Source organism: Pleurodeles waltl, chromosome 3_1 (genome assembly GCF_031143425.1).
Source record: "Pleurodeles waltl isolate 20211129_DDA chromosome 3_1, aPleWal1.hap1.20221129, whole genome shotgun sequence".
In the NCBI taxonomy this organism is placed as follows: Eukaryota; Metazoa; Chordata; class Amphibia; order Caudata; family Salamandridae; genus Pleurodeles; species Pleurodeles waltl.
Genome location: NC_090440.1, coordinates 1,778,361,023 through 1,778,380,875, shown reverse-complemented (window position 1 = coordinate 1,778,380,875; position 19,853 = coordinate 1,778,361,023). Strand labels below are relative to the sequence as shown.

At 40.6% G+C, this 19,853-nt stretch overlaps 1 protein-coding gene and 1 long non-coding RNA gene across 2 annotated transcripts in view; one reads left to right on the top strand and one right to left on the bottom strand.

Moving 5' to 3' along the window:
* MAP3K13 (mitogen-activated protein kinase kinase kinase 13) overlaps positions 1 to 14,446 on the bottom strand; it is a 305,117-nt gene extending 290,671 nt beyond the window's left edge. Inside the window, exon 1 of the mRNA XM_069225803.1 lies at positions 14,336 to 14,446. The gene's annotated coding sequence lies outside the window, so the exon portion shown is untranslated. The remainder of the gene's footprint in view (positions 1 to 14,335) is intronic.
* LOC138285622 (uncharacterized) overlaps positions 1 to 19,252 on the top strand; it is a 32,771-nt gene extending 13,519 nt beyond the window's left edge. The window contains exon 3 of the long non-coding RNA XR_011201623.1: positions 19,039 to 19,252. This is a non-coding gene — a long non-coding RNA (uncharacterized lncRNA). The remainder of the gene's footprint in view (positions 1 to 19,038) is intronic.
* Positions 19,253 to 19,853: the final 601 nt, after the last annotated feature.

Genomic DNA, 19,853 nt, shown 5'->3' with positions numbered 1-19,853 from the left:
GCGAGGTATGGATCAGTGTTTCTGGTGTAATAATTGACATTTTTGGCATATGTTATTGTAGGCACAGTCTATTTTGTTTTAGTGGGCGACCAAATGATAATATATATGAAATCGTCAGTGCAAAGCTTATATAAAAGTGTGGTCCAAGTGCCATTTCAAAATGGCCGCCACCGTTACATTTCTCAAAAAGAAGTGTTTCAGTTTGTTTCAGGTGGAAATGGTTAGTGCAAGTATAAAAACGATGTGTGAGAACACAATCGGTTTCATTGTCAGGAGATTGGATGGTGTTCTGCCGTGGAACGCGTTACATACTGCAATTATGAGGTATGGGTTGATGTTTCTTCTGTAATAGTGTGTACCATCTTTATTTTGTCCTAGTAGATGATCAATTGACAATAAAAAATTGATATGTAGCCTTACTTCTAATGGAAATGGAATAGTGTTGGAAAGATTGAAAGATGAGAATCAGAAGAATACAAAATAAATCTTTAAAATTTGGAGTTGTTTGTAATTAAAACTAATTGATAACCAAAATTAAGTTAAATGTGGAGGATAAAGTTTGTCACTTGGTAGGAAGTAACATATATGTAATTACTATATTAAGAAACACATTTTTTTACAATTTTTTTTACAACATTTGATATATTAAAAAATATATATATATACATTTATATATATAAAAATGAAGAGTTCAAAATAAAATAAAATACATAAAAAGATTACATAGGTAGTTTTGGAGGAAGTGAAGGAAATGAAGAAATAAATAAAAAACTAACAATGTTGGAAATTATTGCAATTAATTTAAAAAAAAAAAATTAAAAAATATTTTCGCCTTTTTGCCTCTATTTATATTTTTCTATAAGTTAAGTCATTAGTTTAATTTCTTTAATAAAATAAAAAATTACCATGGTGGTGATTATTGATGATTTTAATTTTTTCACGGCATTTTATATTTAATATGGGTGGAGGATGTATATAGAATATTATATTGATTGATATTTTATGTATTTGTATATTTTTTATAGCCCTGAAGAAGTCCGTTTGGACGAAACGCGTTGGCTATGATGGATTAGATATTGTCATTGTGGATAAATAAAGAACAAAAAGTTTTCATAAGAACTCTATTGAATTATGTGATTTTTGAAGAAATGTGATAATTTTGTGGATATCAATGGACACTTCAATGTGCTGGGTCTCCTTTTCAATGTTATGAGCCCATGGCTATTTGAGGTCTAGGGGGTTGGCCCTCACGACCCGTGCACCGAAAAGTGCCATAAATTGCATATATATAATAAAGGAAGAAGGTGCGGTTTCAATTCACCTTGATCCCCATTTTTTTTAAACAATAATATACATAGTTTTTTTCTGAGATACATAGATATATGTATCTCCATAAAACTGGAGACTTAAAAAACGATCTATTAACATGTACTGTTGCATTAGTAAAATAATTACTATATTACACAGTGGCAGGTGCCCCAGAGTGGTTTTAGTTATGTCAGCATATCTATTGGAAGAACAGTTTTTTGTTTTGCTAATAACTCTGGTGCCGTTTGACAATATGCACAAAAATGTCTGAAAAAAGGTCATCCATTTCAGCTGTTTTCTTGAACATTTTGGGGTGATCGGTCAAGCAGGCGCCAAGAAACCACTGATTTCCCATATTAATTCCCATGGAAAAATTATTTTGCAGATTTAGAAAAAAATTACTGAACAGAATGACGACCAATTAAGCAAAAAGTTACAACTCAGAAAGTGCATTTGTATGATCTGGTGTAAATCCGTTCAGTTATTTTAGAGAAATCTGTGTGTTTAACAATGTGGTTGTAAAGGGGTTTAAAACAATAGGTATAATTGGACTGCTGATGTCCAGATATACTTTGAGCAGACACTTTAAATGGGACTAGTCAAACCCCATTAGCTGGCCACAACATGAGTAACATGTTGGGGCAGCCATTATAAGACTCTAGGTCATGGTCCTCATTGACATGCACTGTAGTCAATGCAAGGTTTTGAGGATAAGTAAAATGAGCACATATAAAGGCAGATAGAAGATTTTCAACACAATATAAATCATTTATTGGTAGGGTGATGCTCATTTGAGGAATTCTTGTGAGTTCTTCCGTGATTTTACCATGTGAAAAGTGCTGGCCCTCTGCTTGAATTTGATGAACCATGTTTGAGAAAAAAATTCTTTCTCTCATGATTTTCTCGTAGAGGATCTGGAAGGTGCACTGGAAACTACAATGAGAACACAATTTCTGTAAGTTCACACTTTCTTCCTGAACCATATGAAAATAAAGTTTGATATTCTGGGTACAGCATGTACCTCCTACAGCAGCAGCAGCCTTTCAAGCTATTAAGTGCATCAATGTATACTTTCATTTATCTAAGCCTAGTGGTGATTTAGGGCCTCATTACTAGGCTGGCGGTCCTCGCAGTGGCGGATAGACCGTCACAACTATGGCAGTCTGACTGTCATATTACAACCCTGGCGGGCGGACCCACCGGGGGACCGCCATCTCCTCCGGGAAGAAAGTTTCCCGATAGTTAGACAGCAGCCGGAGTTGTACTCAGCCATGGTGGCGCTGAACTCAGTGCTGCCCGGCTGATTACAACTCAGCTTTCCTCCAGGCTTTCCATGCCGGGGACCCTGCAATGGGAAGGCTGTGGAAAGCCAGTGCCAGAGGCCACTGCACTGCCCATGTCTGCTTTGCGGACTGTGCACATTGTAATGGTGCTGGTGTGCTACAGTATTGGCCTCGACTTCCTTAAGGGTCAGCCCTGTGGGAACACTGTAATACGGTCGGGTGGATGCCACCGCCCTGCCGGTGGCGTCCTTTCATTGAGTTTGGCGGTCAGCTTGTCCGACCAACAAACTCATAATGAGAGCGTTAGTCTTCAATACCCACATTCTGTAGCAATCTTGTAGCAGTAAAAGAAGGGACAGCTTTTATGCCATTAGGTTGACACACCTATAGAGTAAGAGGATGACACTGTGGCAAATCAACAGTTACACTGTGAATCCTTAAACCTTTCAGAGTCTATCTCCAGCACTTAATGTCCTCATAATAAAGCACTAGCAACATTTCCCTATTTTGAAACCTTCAGAAGGTGCTGCTTTTTCCTATTATCATGCAGACGCCAATATCGAGTCCAAGAATAAATTTCCATGTCCTAGAAAGCAATCTCTAGCCCTATGCCTTGTCATTATACTGTTTTGCACTTTATAATGATTGGTATTAAATATATTTCAATTAATGCTTATTGTGCTTTTATCATAAATCTGTCACTATCCCTACCTCTAAAAAATGTTAATTCTTTTAATTACCTGAATTCAAAAGTATTGTTAAACAATATGGTACCCTTACCCTAAATCTACTTCTACCCCTAACTCTAAGCATTGTTTATGATCTAACTTTATTAATTACATGTAAATATGTTAGAGTAATGTCACTGTTAGATGATTTCCAAAATACAGAGAACGACTAACTATACTGCTACCTTAACCCATACCCTAATGAAACCAATCTCTAGCGCCACCAGCGTTACATATCCTTTTTAACACAATTAAATATAATGTAATGTTTGTCAAAGAATCATTTTAAATATGGTACTATTACCTTAACATTTGTCTCTACGGCAACTACAACCAAATACTCAACAAGAAATATCCTTGTTTAAACCAAAATGCACCCAAGAGGTACATATGACCAATAAACGGAGATCTAGGCTTTCCAGATTTCAGTTTTATTTGTTGTGAATTTTGTTGAGATTTTTTTCAGTGTTTTTCAATGGTAACTATACAAACCTTCAGTTGTTTGGAGTTTAATCTTTTGTGCTATGTACAAAATCATAGGGATGGTGTTTTGCAGTTCTTATAAAGAAATGTGCCTTTACTCTCTTCCTTCCCTCTTTTAGGTAACTTGCCTTTATTTCACCTCACCACCTGTCTGCTTTCTCAGTACTCAAGCCTTTCTTTTCAGCAATCCAGTACCATCCCATGTCAAAGCATGTGTATAACTGGAGATATATTTTCAACTCCGTAAGATCTGATTGCAGAAGATAAACAGTTAATGGTGGGCATTTAACACACGTTCCTGATGCTCTGTTCTTTAGACAAATGGCAAAAATCAGTTGAACTTAGAGCTTGTAGTATATGTTGTGGGGTGCTCAGTGCTCTGTTCTTTTCCTTGAAAAGAAATGGGCTAATAAATCTGTGAAAAAACCAACTAAAAGAGGGGTTTGGAAAAAGGGAGATTTGGATAGAAAAATCCTGGTCCTGTGTATAGAGCTCCCAATACATGTACAAAAACAAGGTATACACAGTTCCACAACGTAAATATAATCAGGAAAACTACATTGGGTCCTGATCTAAGGAAAAGATTGTAAAAAAGAGAGAAGAAAGAAGAAAGAAAGCCAGGTCCCTGGAAAATTAATTATTTTGGAACAAGAGCCCTCACTCACCAAAGGTGACATGCTTCATCCTCGGGCTTTGCTCCACGTCAGGCCGGCACTGCAATGCCTGACGGGCCCCTCAAGGGGGGCTCTTTGCCGGAGATCTTTTGAGATATATGCCCGGTTTAGAAAGAATAGGGTATAGGATTGGAAAAATTCTATTTAAAAATAACTAGAGGTTAGGCAAATTTTATTAAATAATCCAACCACTGTCATGATTAAAACCAAAGAGCGGGGAGAGAAAAGAACAAGGTCTACGCTCCCCAAAAAATTATTCACTTCCTCACTCAATTTGAGGTTAGGAATTGTACGCACAGGATCCCCTGTACGATTCACCAGAAGGTCAACATGTTTCTCGCTATTGATGTCCTATGGATCTAACGCGATTCTTCAGGACCTAAACTACCTAATCCTATGTGTAAATATAACCTATAATAAGGAATATTAGTACAATGCAGGGACCCTCCTCATACTAGTGGATGGGCCGCATCAGGTAAAGCACCAAGTAACGGAGGTCCTACTGAGTTGGGACCTGTCCGAAGTTTGCGGCATCACCTGCCCCGTCTCGGTGTTCCTGGAATAGGCTAATAAATCTGTGAACAGTCTAATCTGGACATATTCCTATTCTTCCTGGTCATAGGAGAGAAGCCTGATAAATAATTAGTATGTATGCTGTTACTCATAAGAACTTTGGTGACAGCAGATAGTGTTGCTCCATAAAGAAGCAGCTGAGGTAAAAATCTTTACAACTTGCAGGATGCCTGTGCAGTTCACACCACGATTAACGTCTATTTTATATTGTTAGGCCATTTTTATGGGATTTTGTGTTTATTTGAAGTATATGTGAAGGCCAGTCAGGGTAATCTTAGCATTGGTTATTACCAATCATGTGGGATTTTGTTTATTTGAAAGCATGTGGGACTGTGTTCCTGCCGGGCATGTGTGAGAGTTGCACAAGGCACTTTACCTTTGTATTGTGTGCAGCGTGCACTGTTCTAGTTCATTTTCTATCTTGCCGGGGGCTGGTGGGAGGGTTGGGGGTAGCAGAGATCAATATGTTTCCATTAAGTGTAGTCACATGTGTTTGCACAAGCGATGTTGCTATTGGTTATCCCTGTTCCAGCACCAGAAGTTCCAAGTTTCGGATTGACATGAAAGAAATAGGAGTGAAAGTTGAAATTGGTGATCCTGGGGCTGAATTGTGAATGTGTCCTAATTTAATGCACAGACTTAGAGCCTAGACACCTGGTTCCTTGAAATTGTGCTATCTGCTTCAAATACTGGGACACACAGAGCAGTGAATATACCCTCATTTTTCTCAGCTTTACTGTCAACACTTTATACAGTAACGTAGATTTCCTGAGTTAATTTATGTGCTAAAAGCAGTGCAGTTTCGGCAAATTCAGTCCACAAACATCTTCAGAGCCTATGCAGGGGCACTGAAGACATTCATCACATGATACTAGATCCTTCTATATGATGGGATGTGGCTTCCATAGGTATGTTTTTCAGACAATCATAAAGTATACCTATCAACAGGAGTGTTGGGTACAGGTCATTCATTCTAGAGGCATCCTTATGTGCAGTGATTTGTGATGCCACAGTCCGTGTACCAGAGTCTTGAGAAAGGAAAACTTTGTAATATTCCCAGTGAAGAAGGATGACATAATATAGGTTCCACTACATTGCCCAGAGTTCAGCTGCAAACCTGCTGGTCACTACAAAGCAAACTGCAGTGAACAGTGACCTGAAACCACATGAGGTGAGCAAGGTGCCCAACACCGGAGTGAAGTACATCCTAGGGCTACATAGGCCTCGAGGATGGACACATGGGAATATTAAGTGGCTTATCCTGGTCCAAGTGGTCACAGCAAAAGCATCCAACACAGAAAATAGCTATAGAGGTAGCAGCTGCACTTCTACTGTTTGACAGGGGGCGCCAAGGCAGTAAAATTGCAGGAAAATATTGTGTTTTCCTGGTTCTACTGATAAATAAACATTCCCTTCAGTGTTTTTTATCAGTTATACTTGGTTGTAAATGAAAACCAGGAACCCAATTTAGATCATAAAAATGGCTTTCAAAAGATTTAGAAAAAAATAATTTTCATCCTAGGAACCAATACTACAATTGCAAAAAATGTATAATAAATGTAATACAGAAGTTGGGTAAAAATCCAGATATCATAATTACAAAAGCGGATACAGGTCACTCATCAAAGAACAGTTCTGTATAAAACTTGACAATGTTCTGGGCCCAGAAATAGCTAAACAAGTTGCTGTTCTTTTAAAAAAGGCTATTGGCAATACAGGGATACACAATACTTAAAAAACAATCATATTACAAATGGAAGCCACGGCTATACTGTATTCTAACCTTGAACTACACAAAGACATCCAAAATCCACCAGTAACACCAACTGTGGCTGGCCAGGAATTTTTAGTTGCACCTTTAGCAATATATCTAGATGAACACTTGAAAATATTGAATAAATATGTCCTTACTCTGGCCAAGGATACAACATACATTCTTCCAAAAACTGCTATATAAAATTTCAATGATGGACATATGCTCCTTACTTATGGTGTACTAAAACTATGCAGGAATATTACACGAGGATGTTAAAGAAACCATTGCAGCTATTTTCTGTCGACATCAGACATTTGAAGATAAATCAATATTTTAAGGAAAAATGCTACACATGACTTAGTACCACTCATATGGTAACTTTGCTAATGGATTATACCTGCAAACAGTGGGAGTAGCAATTGACACCTATATGCCTCTCCCTCATACTCTGTCTTTATGCATCATACTGAGCAAAATTTGATACAGCAACATGAGAAACAGATCAAACATTTGATACATTGGTGGCAATACATTGACAATGTTTTGACTATGTGTTAGCAATATGGGATGGTTCAATAAAAGAACTCAAAGAATGCTTGCCATTGCATAGTAAACATTTCTTTGAATATGCATTAGAAAAATAACTTTTTAGAAGTGAGGATATACGTATGAAATCAACACAGATTTACACATGAAATCAGCTGATAAAAATAGCATCCTACATGCATCCAGTTTACACCCAAGACCATCAATATATAATCCATCCTATAGTTATTGATAGAGACTGAGAAGAATAATTTCTAAAGAACATATCCATAAAAGGAGGCAAGAAGAAACGTGTCAGAAATTTTGTAGACGAAACTGCTGAAAACACATGCATATTGAGAGCTAAAACTAGGATTGAAGCAATACAGAAAAGAAAGGCTTTACAAGCCAAATTATAAAAGGTTAAGCAAAGTCACTTCGAAGTGATTATACCTTATTCTCAACAGACCCATAAAATCAGAATATTTAATAATTAAGATATTTTAAAACAATGACTCTCTCACACAGAAATTTGTGATCTAAACCATCATTTGGGTTTATAAAAATATCTGGCTCAGATGCTTTTCAAAGCTGGTACACCTTGTGACCCCCAACATGCAGCTCCTACACAAAAATGTTGCTCGCCAGATGAACGAACCACAGTGTTTTTTTTTGTCAGTGCTACAATGTGCAAGCATCTGTTTGTTTTGATGTGGAGGATTATGATGTTTTCCCTATATGTCTACTCTCCTGGAGACTGTTTCCAAGGTCATTTTCAGACATGTTTTCCCAAAGCACAGACTCTGAGGTATTACAGCTGCATCTCCTTACTGGTGGGAGACCCACAGATGTAGTTTATGGCTTTGCTTTAGCCTTGTTGCTCTTGTATCTGCAACACTGCCACTGTTCTACCAGTGCTAATGCCTTCTCTCTTCAAGGCAGAACAGATAGCAGAATGACTATCTGACACCAGCACAGCCCAGTTATCCCATGTGAAACTGGCAGTGAACTAGCAGAGAATTATGGAACTATCAATGGGATGCCTGTGGCATTTTGGAAAATAGCAAAGTGTGCAATCACTGCTTTATAGAAAATTGCAAAATGTGCTACCTAAAGAATTAGGAAAATGTACAAATCTATTCCCACAATACAAAGTAAATACCATGCATTGTAGAAAATTGCAAATGACCCACAATAGGTGTGATACAGAACCCTGGTCTCCTATGGATAAACAGACATCATTTCTTACTTCTGAGAGACAGTAGAGCCTGCAAGTGGAATTCCCTATAGAGCGGTTATGAAGTTTGCAAAGTCTATACAGGGAGTGCAGAATTATTAGGCAAATGAGTATTTTGACGACATCATCCTCTTTATGCATGTTGTCTTACTCCAAGCTGTATAGGCTCGAAAGCCTACTACCAATTAAGCATATTAGGTGATGTGCATCTCTGTAATGAGAAGGGGTGTGGTCTAATGACATCAACACCCTATATCAGGTGTGCATAATTATTAGGCAACTTCCTTTCCTTTGGCAAAATGGGTCAAAAGAAGGACTTGACAGGCTCAGAAAAGTCAAAAATAGTGAGATATCTTGCAGAGGGATGCAGCACTCTTAAAATTGCAAAGCTTCTGAAGCGTGATCATCGAACAATCAAGCGTTTCATTCAAAATAGTCAACAGGGTCGCAAGAAGCGTGTGGAAAAACCAAGGCGCAAAATAACTGCCCATGAACTGAGAAAAGTCAAGCGTGCAGCTGCCACGATGCCACTTGCCACCAGTTTGGCCATATTTCAGAGCTGCAACATCACTGGAGTGCCCAAAAGCACAAGGTGTGCAATACTCAGAGACATGGCCAAGGTAAGAAAGGCTGAAAGACGACCACCACTGAACAAGACACACAAGCTGAAACATCAAGACTGGGCCAAGAAATATCTCAAGACTGATTTTTCTAAGGTTTTATGGACTGATGAAATGAGAGTGAGTCTTGATGGGCCAGATGGATGGGCCCGTGGCTGGATTGGTAAAGGGCAGAGAGCTCCAGTCCGACTCAGACGCCAGCAAGGTGGAGGTGGAGTACTGGTTTGGGCTGGTATCATCAAAGATGAGCTTGTGGGGCCTTTTCGGGTTGAGGATGGAGTCAAGCTCAACTCCCAGTCCTACTGCCAGTTCCTGGAAGACACCTTCTTCAAGCAGTGGTACAGGAAGAAGTCTGCATCCTTCAAGAAAAACATGATTTTCATGCAGGACAATGCTCCATCACACGCGTCCAAGTACTCCACAGCGTGGCTGGCAAGAAAGGGTATAAAAGAAGGAAATCTAATGACATGGCCTCCTTGTTCACCTGATCTGAACCCCATTGAGAACCTGTGGTCCATCATCAAATGTGAGATTTACAAGGAGGGAAAACAGTACACCTCTCTGAACAGTGTCTGGGAGGCTGTGGTTGCTGCTGCACGCAATGTTGATGGTGAACAGATCAAAACACTGACAGAATCCATGGATGGCAGGCTTTTGAGTGTTCTTGCAAAGAAAGGTGGCTATATTGGTCACTGAATTGTTTTTGTTTTGTTTTTGAATGTCAGAAATGTATATTTGTGAATGTTGAGATGTTATATTGGTTTCACTGGTAATGATAAATAATTGAAATGGGTATATATATCTTTTTGTTAAGTTGCCTAATAATTATGCACAGTGATAGTCACCTGCACACACAGATATCCCCCTAACATAGCTAAAACTAAAAACAAGCTAAAAACTACTTCCAAAAATATTCAGTTTTGATATTAATGAGTTTTTTGGGTTCATTGAGAACATGGTTGTTGTTCAATAATAAAATTAATCCTCAAAAATACAACTTGCCTAATAATTCTGCACTCCCTGTACTGTGAGAAGGCTGAAAAGCAGAGCATGCTAAATGGTGAAATATATAACGTTGCAAAGTGTGATACCCTGTGGCATAATGGAAAACTAATGTGTGCTTAGACTCCTATGTAAAGTGCACTTGCAGTGCACCAAGATCCACTGTGTTAATGGACTACTTTGCCATGAAATGGCCCATTTATCCAGGAAGCTCATAAAACCTCCTTTGAGGAGACTCCTAACACCCCTTACAATTAACCTATTTTATTGTGGGAAAGATTACTGGAATGTTATAGTTAAACTGCACCACTTTTAGATGTTTTTTTGGAACTTCCTAGGGAACACTATCTAATGCTTTTTGTGTAAACTTTTGTTTTAGTTCTACCAGATAATGAATGGTATTGCTGTCATGATGGCTTAAATATACAGTTTGCCACTATATTTTCCTAATGTTCTTTATGGAACCCGCCCTACAGGGGAATATGGCCTGTTCCCTTGAGTTAGTCAATGCTTGGATTACCAAAAGTCTAGATATTGTCTTTCCATATACACCTAGGTGTAGAGGACAACGAAAAAAAGGTTCTCCTTGGTTTTCCACCCACTTACGTCTATTAAAGAGGGAATGTAGATGTTTGGAAAGAAGATGGAGAAAAACATATGATACTTCATTGAAAGAAGAGTATAGGAAGGCCATCAGACGTTTCTGCGCGGAAATTAAGTTCGCTCAAAGCTCTTACTATGCCTCAAAAATAGAACAATGTTCCAACTCCCCTAAAGAGATGTTCCATCTATTAAGAGAAATCTCCCATTCTCATACCTACACTGAATCTGTGGAAGCCTCTCACAAACATAGTAATAATCTGGGTTTATTTTTCCAGCAAAAAAATTCAGACATTTACTCAGCCTTCCCGAAGGACCCCTTTAGCTTTCCAGTTCAAGGTGAGGATTGTCAAAATGGCAAAGTTGAGCTCTCACAGTTTCCACCTCTCTCTCCAGAGATGGTCTTACATTTATTAAACACCCTAAAATCAGGGTCCCCGCTAGACCCCGCACCCCCTCAATTCTAACCCTAGGGGCTTTTGCATTAATTCCTATGTTGACTGAACTGTTGAATTTATTGTTGTCCAGCAATAGTAGTCCCCCCTCAGTGGAAACATGCCACAGTGAAACCAATTGTTAAGAAGACCAATCTAGATGCATCTGTACTTGATAATTATAGGCCCATTTCCTTGCTGCCAGCCCTTACTAAGATTCTCGAAAAATATGTGAACACCTATCTGTCTAATTGTCTTGAAGATAATTATATTCTTCATCCCTCTCAGATGGGTTTTAGGCCTCTACACAGCATGGAGTCGGCACTGATTGTAGTTACAGCAGAAATTAGAAAGCGTCTTGACCAAGGACTGGTCTCACCAATCATTCTTCATGATTTCAGCGCAGCCTTTGATACCGTAGATCACAATATCTTACTTCAGAGAATGAGGGAGATTGGAACCACAGGCGAAGCGCTGAGATGGTTTTCCTCGTTTTTAGAGGAAAGATCTTTTCAAGTTTTAAATCAATCCTTCCTCTCCAGCTGCTTTAAAAGCAGTTGGGGAGTGCCGCAGGGCTCTGTCCATAGCCCCACCTTGTTCAATATATATATGTTGCCATTGGCAAAGATAGTGGAATCTTATGGCATCTCCCTTGTCTCATATGCGGATGATACCCAGTTGGTGGTCTCTTTCTCAACTGAGCAGAAGCCATCAGAGTCGGTCCTCGCCCTTCATTTATGGGCAGTATCCAAATGGATGTCAGAGAGTAAACTCAAGTTAAATGGAGATAAGACAGAGGTTATGTTTCTGGGCCACCATACTCATCCTAATCTTACTCCCTCTGTGCTCCATTTCTTGGGAGATCTGCCCCCCCAAAGAGTTTAGGTGTCTGGCTTGACCCATGGAAACATCGGGTGAAGAAACTTTCTTCCACTTGTTTTGGTATATTTAGACCCCTCAGAAAGGTGTTCAAATTTTTTCCTCCAATTGCTAAAAGACTTATTATCCAGGCACTCATCATCTCACGCCTGGATTATGGAAATGCATTGTACCTTGGTGCCCCGAAATATGTTTTAAATAAATTACAGGTAGTGCAGAATATTGCAGCCTGCCTTCTTTTCAACATACCAAGGCATGAATCAGCAAAACCATCTCTCTCCGCTCTTCACAGGCTCCCAATAGAGCAAAGGAGTAAGTTCAAAACATTGTGTTATATCCACAGAGCACTTCATAATGAAGGTTCTCCATCTTTGCGATCCCTCGCTTCCTTCCTTATTCCTTCTAGACATCTCAGGTCTTCTTCAGTCGTTCTCCCCGTAGTAAAAAAAAGTCTAGGTGGGGTGGAAGATCTATATCCTACCTAGGAGTTAAGTTGTGGAATTCCCTTGGTACTACGACAAACTAGTCAGGAACTACCTTTCCGTCGTCTGCTTAAAACATGGTTGTTCTAACCCTTCCCTAGTCGGTGTTTTGATTACTTCCATTTCTGTGCTGGGAAGCCTTTGGGTAGCCATGCGCTCTATAAATCCACATAACATAACATATGATAGAACTCCCAAACATCTTCGCAGATTTGTATTTTAATCCAAACAAGTTTGCGCCAATGTTATTGTTATAATATGCTTTATAATGCACCATTTGACAACACATTTTCCAAACATTCATGGGGTGCGCTGTCCCTTGCACAGAGCTCTTTAATTCTAGCCAGTTTGGGGCGCATTTTATAGCACAACCTCCTTTAAAATTCACCATTCAAAATTATTCAAACACTCCCTTGTGAGGAACCCATGTGTGAATATTATGACCATTACAATACTAAACCGTGCCTCAATGATTTAATACATAAAGCTGTGCCATTGTTTTCCGTTGCATTTTGGATGTTTCTCATCATTGCCACTGACACACAAATGTTGCTAATTGCTCGCAAAAGGGCGAGGGACCCCTCATCTAAAGCTGAATATGGCGTTGACACCAATTAAATAAAATACCTGATAAGTAAAGTGGTATTAAGATCCAAATGAGGTGGTGAACTAAAAAATAAAATCCTACCATGAGAGTTATATGGTGCAATTCGTTTTTTCAAACTGAAGTCCCAAAAACGTCTTAATGGCATGATAAGATATGTGCTTTTTTAACATGAGACAATATACTGTTATGGGTCACGGTGTGGTATGAGACACTTCAAATGATGTTAAGAAATGAATGATTACTATTCTTCGAGGGCTAGATTCTGCATATTGGTACGACAGCCAGAGCAATATTTGCTGCACTGCTTATGAAAGGAGAGCAGCATTGGCTCACAGGTATTGGATATGAAGTATATTATTTCATTACCCTCAAGCATGTTACTCCATGGAAAACAGCTTGCAGTAAATCAAAACTGTCTATATCATGTTCGGTGACACTTGCTAAGTTAATTTTAAAACGTGAATGCTTGTGTACTCACATTAAAACAAAGGTAGAAATTGGCAGTACTGCAAATTTTACATAATGTACCCGCTAGCAAATATTAAATAATGAATGTCAACATTCAGTTTTTGAAAATACTTGGTAGGCAATGAAGATTTAAACTTAAATTCATTATTTCCATGGAAGAGTCGCAGCCTAGAACAATTAACACTGTGCCGAGCATAAAACACGTGTTTAGAAGAAAATCTGACTGATTTTCGCTACAGCATCTACTCTGGTAGTCCTTTAGTGCACCAACTGACCCACAGCTTTTGAGAAATGACATTTATAAATAATTCAAACAAAATCACGCACTTATGTGTAGGTGCAAGTAACTAGTACTGAACAAATAAATAAAAAGTGTGATGCTTTCACCTAACAGTAATGCAAAACCCCATTATGAGTCCTTAAGTTTTAAAACAGTGCAGCTAAAATCAACGCTGCAAACATTTTATTCACAATTAGAAAGTGATTTGTGTTATAGTAAACTCACATAATTATCAAAACATTGTTTTGGTGGCGTACTGGAGCGCTATAAAAACTCAATCAAATGCGATCTTTCCACTGCATGAGAACGGCTTTGCGGGGATTATTATTGCTATTCCAGCATAATTGACCGCTCACATGATTAACTATCAAACTATGTGCGAGAAGTTAAGCGCACCTTCTTTCAGCTGTGCTGCACGAAAGGAAGTTGCGACGGCTTCGCCGTAGAGGGGGTCAGCCGGAGGAACTCAGGCACTGGGCTATGAATCATCACTCCCGGCAATCGGGGAAGCCCAACTCACCTGCCACGGAACCTGCAGCCTCTAGGTGTTCGTTTACTTCCTGATTCACATCATCACAGGGGAGTCAGCAAATGCCATCGCAGGTAACGCCAAACCCCGACGGATTACTGAAAGCAGGGCTCCGATTGGCAGCGCTTGAAGGGACAACTATTTTCACATGTAAACTGCAAAACGTACTTCTGCAAAGTTAATTTAAGAACAACTTTGAAGGCTTCTGGGATTCTTCACGGACTTAAGAATGAATGTTGCTTGACTTGCCAGAGATAGGTCTTGAGAGAGTTCTTTTCAGAGACTTGCTTTTCTGCCAACTGTAGAGAAAACTTGAATAACTCTAACATGTTGATTGCTTAATTCTATTGAGTGGGGACATATTGCACCATGATCTATCTCAAAGAAAATAAATTGTGAGAAACAGCAATGATCAAGGGAACATTTCAGGGGTGGCTTCTCCATTAGGGTGGAGGAGCGCTGATCCCCCCTTCCCAGCCCCTGCCAGCAGCAGAAGCTGCAAAACTTTCACCACAAGGGGAAAGGGGCGGGGCATCTGGGATGAGAAGCTGTGAGGGGGACTGCTCAGCACTCCCCCTCACTGCGCATGTATGCTTGGCCAGCCAAACACATATGCGCGGTAGGCTTTCTCCAGCCCGGCATTGCAAAAGTGGCAGAGTTCCACTGCCAAGACCCTAGTGGCTCTACAGGAAACTTGCCACAGAAGCATCGTACAGATGCAGGTGACACCCCCTTTGGGGAGCGGGGCGATAACAAGCCCAGACATTCAACCTTTTGCACCAGCTTTCCCAGTTGGTGGGCCCTAATGGCCTTGCACAATCTACGGGCAGCACGCCTCCAAATCAGGGGTCCGATCAAGACCAAGGAGACTCATATTCCCCTTACTCTGATGACTCTGATAGGGAGTCTAAACAATCCAGAGGCTGGCAACCCTCTGGTGCGACCAGGAAAAAGATGAAAACGGACCCCTCTACATGGGGTAATAACCAGGATTTCCTGAGGATATCAGGCATCCATGCTCTACGGAGTGGGAACCCTCAAAGAGGGTGGCATTTTACTTGAAGCGGCGTCTTAGCCAGCCACTAGATAGAGAGGTTCGTAATATATTGAGGGTAGAATGCCCAAGACCCTCCATTGAGGGCAAAGTGGCACCAACCTCGGAATTGGACACCACCATGGTGACCTTCATGGGCAGATTGGTTAAGGATTCAAGGAGAGGGATTGATAGATCCTGGCATTCCTGTCAGGATAAGTTGTTAGATACCACGGGACCTCTAACAAAAATAATGGAAATAGCAGAAGATGCCAAAAAGACAGGTACAGTAATAGACCCTGAGATTTTATCTGGATGACTCCAGCAGGCGATATGTCTCCTGGGAAATGCTAGTTGTGTGATTTCTGTGGAACAGACACGCTCACTTTTGTTACGCCTGGACCCCAAATTGGGTGAATTGGCGGAGGCTGGACCAGATGCCAAGGGAAATCTGTTTGGGGACGCTTTCGTGAAGGACTTAGCAAAATTTGTGCAGCCTTTCACAGCCCTGGATAAGGCCCAGGTGTCTTTGAAAAAGGTGCTTAACCCTTGTGTTTTTGCTGGGGCTGGACGAGGTAGGGGCCTCTTGTCTGCCGTCTCCTGTCGCAAGGCAGCAGGGGATTTCAAGGTCCCAGGAGATCAGACTGGTCAGACCAAAGAGGAGTCCCACCGTTCTTCCCCTCTAAGAACAAATTTCAAGGAGGCTGTGACAGTAAATCATTCAGAGCAAACCATTCCAATCCAGGTAAGGATTCAGACTTTTTCCCTTCAAAAACTGGGGGGCAGGACGGCAGAGTGTCTGAACAAATAGAAATTAATATTGTCAGACGCTTGGGTTCTGCAAATGGTACAGGGCTTCCACATCGAGTTTTGGGGTTCACCCTTTCAAAGGATATGTCCAATCCTTCTAGTTTTTTCAAACAATATATGCACCCTTATTTCTCTGGTGGGATTTCAAAGTACTTCCCTTCGGCCTTTCCTCCACCCCACGGTGTTTCGCTAAACTACTCAAGCAGGTAGTAGCCTGGCTGAGGATGAGGGGACACCGACTCATCGTTTACCTGGACTACATCATTCTGATGGTGCAGGATCAGAGATTCCTGTTACAGCAGACACAGACAACGATTTCCTTACTGGAAGATTTGGGGTTTGTGATCAATCGACCCAAGTTGGACCTGATTACCAAATAGAGGATAGAATTTTCTGGGATTCCTTCTAGATTTGGTTGAAGAGTCCCTGCAACTTCCAAGCCATAAGTTAAAGAAGATCAAGCAGGAATTGAGGAATTTGATCTAAGTGGATTTTGTCTCCCTGAGTCTGCTGGCCCTCACGGTAGGTCTTCTATCATCTTCGATACAGGCAATCTTTCTTGGACCCCTCCACTACAGTGCTCTTCGACGCCTGAAAATCAGACATCTCTAGAAGGGTCTTTTAGACAACAAGGAAGTCCCTCGAACGACGAAGTCCGGATGAAAATCAGCCGGTGGTTAACACATATGGAAGCATGGAATGGACAAGCAATGTTTGGCTCATTTCCAGATATAATCATAAAGTCGAATGGCAGCTGATGGGGCTGGGGAGCCAGGTGCAGGGAGATATCCACCGGAGGGAGATGGTCACAGGAGGAGCTAGATCTGCATATCAATTGCCTCTAGCTAGTCTAGCGGGGAACAAGATGGCAAGAAGGACAATCTATCAGTGGTACAGTATGTCAACAAGTTGGGGGGAACGAGATCCAAGGCCCTAGCAGAAATAGCCAAGGATTTGTGGCACTACTGTCTGGAGAAGAGGTTTTTGGTGAAGGCAGTCCATCTGCCGAAGACAGCCAATGCCATAGCAGACTGGATTTTGCGATATCTGAGGGATTCCAGTGACTGGAGGCTGGACATCCAGGTGGTCCCAATTCTTCGTCAGAGATGGGGAAGCCTCACACAGATCTGTTTGCCTCATGGCTGAACATGCAGATTCCACGTTTTTACAGCAGGTGACTGGAACCGGACGTGGCTCAAGTAGATGCCTTTTCACAGGAATGAGGATCGCTTCTCAATTGCGCCTTTCCCCCGTTCATTATGTTGTCCAGGGTTGCATCCCAGATCAGAACACAACAGGCAGAACTTATACTGGTGACTCCGTTTTGGAGGTCGCAATCATGGTTCCCACTTTTCGTGGAAATGTCATGCATCTTCCCAGTGCAGATATCTAGCTTCACGTCCATACTGCATGGTCCTGCAGGGGAAATCCATCCAATGATTTGGGACAACACTCTGCAACTGATGGCTGGAAGAATATGACGCTCCACTGGCAGGTGCCAGGCCTTTCCGAAGCAGCTTCAACCTACATAAGACAAGCATGGGCTGCGGGAACCCACAAATGATACAGCTCTCCTTGGACTACCAGGTATAGGTGTTTGGAACAAGATGTTGATCCCGTGGGGGCCAACATTGTATATGTATTGAATTTTCTGGCTCAACTAGCAGACACAGGTAAGGATTATTCAACGGTTAACTTGTTTAGGTCCACCATTTCTGTGGGGCATTTACCAGTGGTAGGCAAACCAGCGGGATCCCTTCCTTTAGTGTGTTTACTTATGAAGGGCATTAGATTCTCTAACCCTCAACAACCTACATATACAACAATTAGGGACGTGAACAAGGTTTTGAATTTTTTTTGGAGTGACCAGATAATGCAGCTTTCTCCAGGAAAAAACTTTTTGCCAATGTTATTTGTCTCACCTCCTATAAGAGGCTGTCGGATGTCAGGGCCCTGGATCTGAATGGGTGCTCCTTTTCACCAAAGGGCGTGTTTTTCATAATTTCGAGAAGAAAAAAATTCAATACAAGGTCGATATTTTATCCAGAATTTCCAGACACCCCCAGATTGTGCTTGACAAATTGTTTGAAGAGGTATGAGACAGTGTCTGCGGACCTTAGACCAGCAGGGGAATCCCAATTATTGATTTCTTTAACCAAACTGCACAAACCAGTTTCGTCTCTCACCAAGGCTAGGTGGGTTCATTGGATCATGGAGGAGACAGGTATTGATGTCTCAACTTTTGGGGCACATTCAACCAGGGGAGCCATGTCCTCTAAAGCATTCACGCTGGGCTGACGTCTAGAGGATATTGAGAACAGCCAATTGGGCATCAGATTCTGTTGTTAAAAGACTGTTTTAAACCAACTCCACAGTTGGCCTACATACTGGTAAGTAAGCTTTGAACTAGCATAATCAAGCCTCTGGTCCTGTCATAGAATGAAACATTTCCTAGCAAATGTAAAAGAAAATTTAAATTCTATTAAGTACACAGAGGTGAAGATTATCCCACCCTAACTGCCTGCGGAGTTGTGTTTCCCTCCCGCTGTGATTTCAGTATTTGGATCTACGTTGGGAATAAGTAAAAATGTTTCATTTGACTGTTTTGTTGCATATCTTTTTGGCATAATGTATTATGGTGGAATATACTAATTGGTGTTTTCTATTAGATTGCATGTACATGAGTATTTAAGAATGGACTGGTAAAATATGTTTTTTCAATTTTAGCAACAGAGGAAAAATGAAAGAGTTGGAAGATAATCCTGAGAAATCGTTGCTTTGACGGCCTTCGCACAAGGAAAGAGGACAAGATCGAAATGTGCTAGGATGTCATAGGGTGGAGGACACTGTGATTGTATGTTTTGGCTCAGATGTTATGTGACCTTTGGAATGGATTAATGGGATTTGTAGTTCTTTTATTTTGCTGTTGTGAGTTTGAATAAAGAAAGAACTACGCATAATCTTCGCCTCTGTGTCCTTAATAGAATTGAAACTTTCCTTTACTTTTGCTTGGAAATTTTTCATTCTTTTAAAATTGTGATTTTTACTCCCACAGCGTCAGATTGCACTTAGGCATTGCTCTCACTGTTATCACTTTCCATATATCTCACACCTGGTCTGGCCTCTTGACTCATAACTTCCTTAGTACATTCCACTAGTTCTCTTTCTGGGTTTAACACTTCAGGATACTGTTCCCTTGTCCCTGATTGCACATTTCTAATCTGGTCATATTTCTTTCCAAAGGTCAAAATCTGACCTCTTTTATAATCGTATTGATCTCATAGAAACGTGAGTTGTTTTTTGGCTTTCAATTCTTCTGCTTTATTAAGTTTGTTGTCAGTTTTAATCATTTCCTTGTTATGTCTTTCTCTTTTAATACTGCTGTGATCTTATTAATTTCCACCAGTAGACTTGCTCACTCCTTACATGCATATTTGATCAAAATCCCTAGCATGTTAGTAAAACATCGATGATCGCTCGCAGCCCATTCCTCAATTAATTCTGCTTCTGGGTTGCTAAATTTGGTATCACAAAAATTCTCA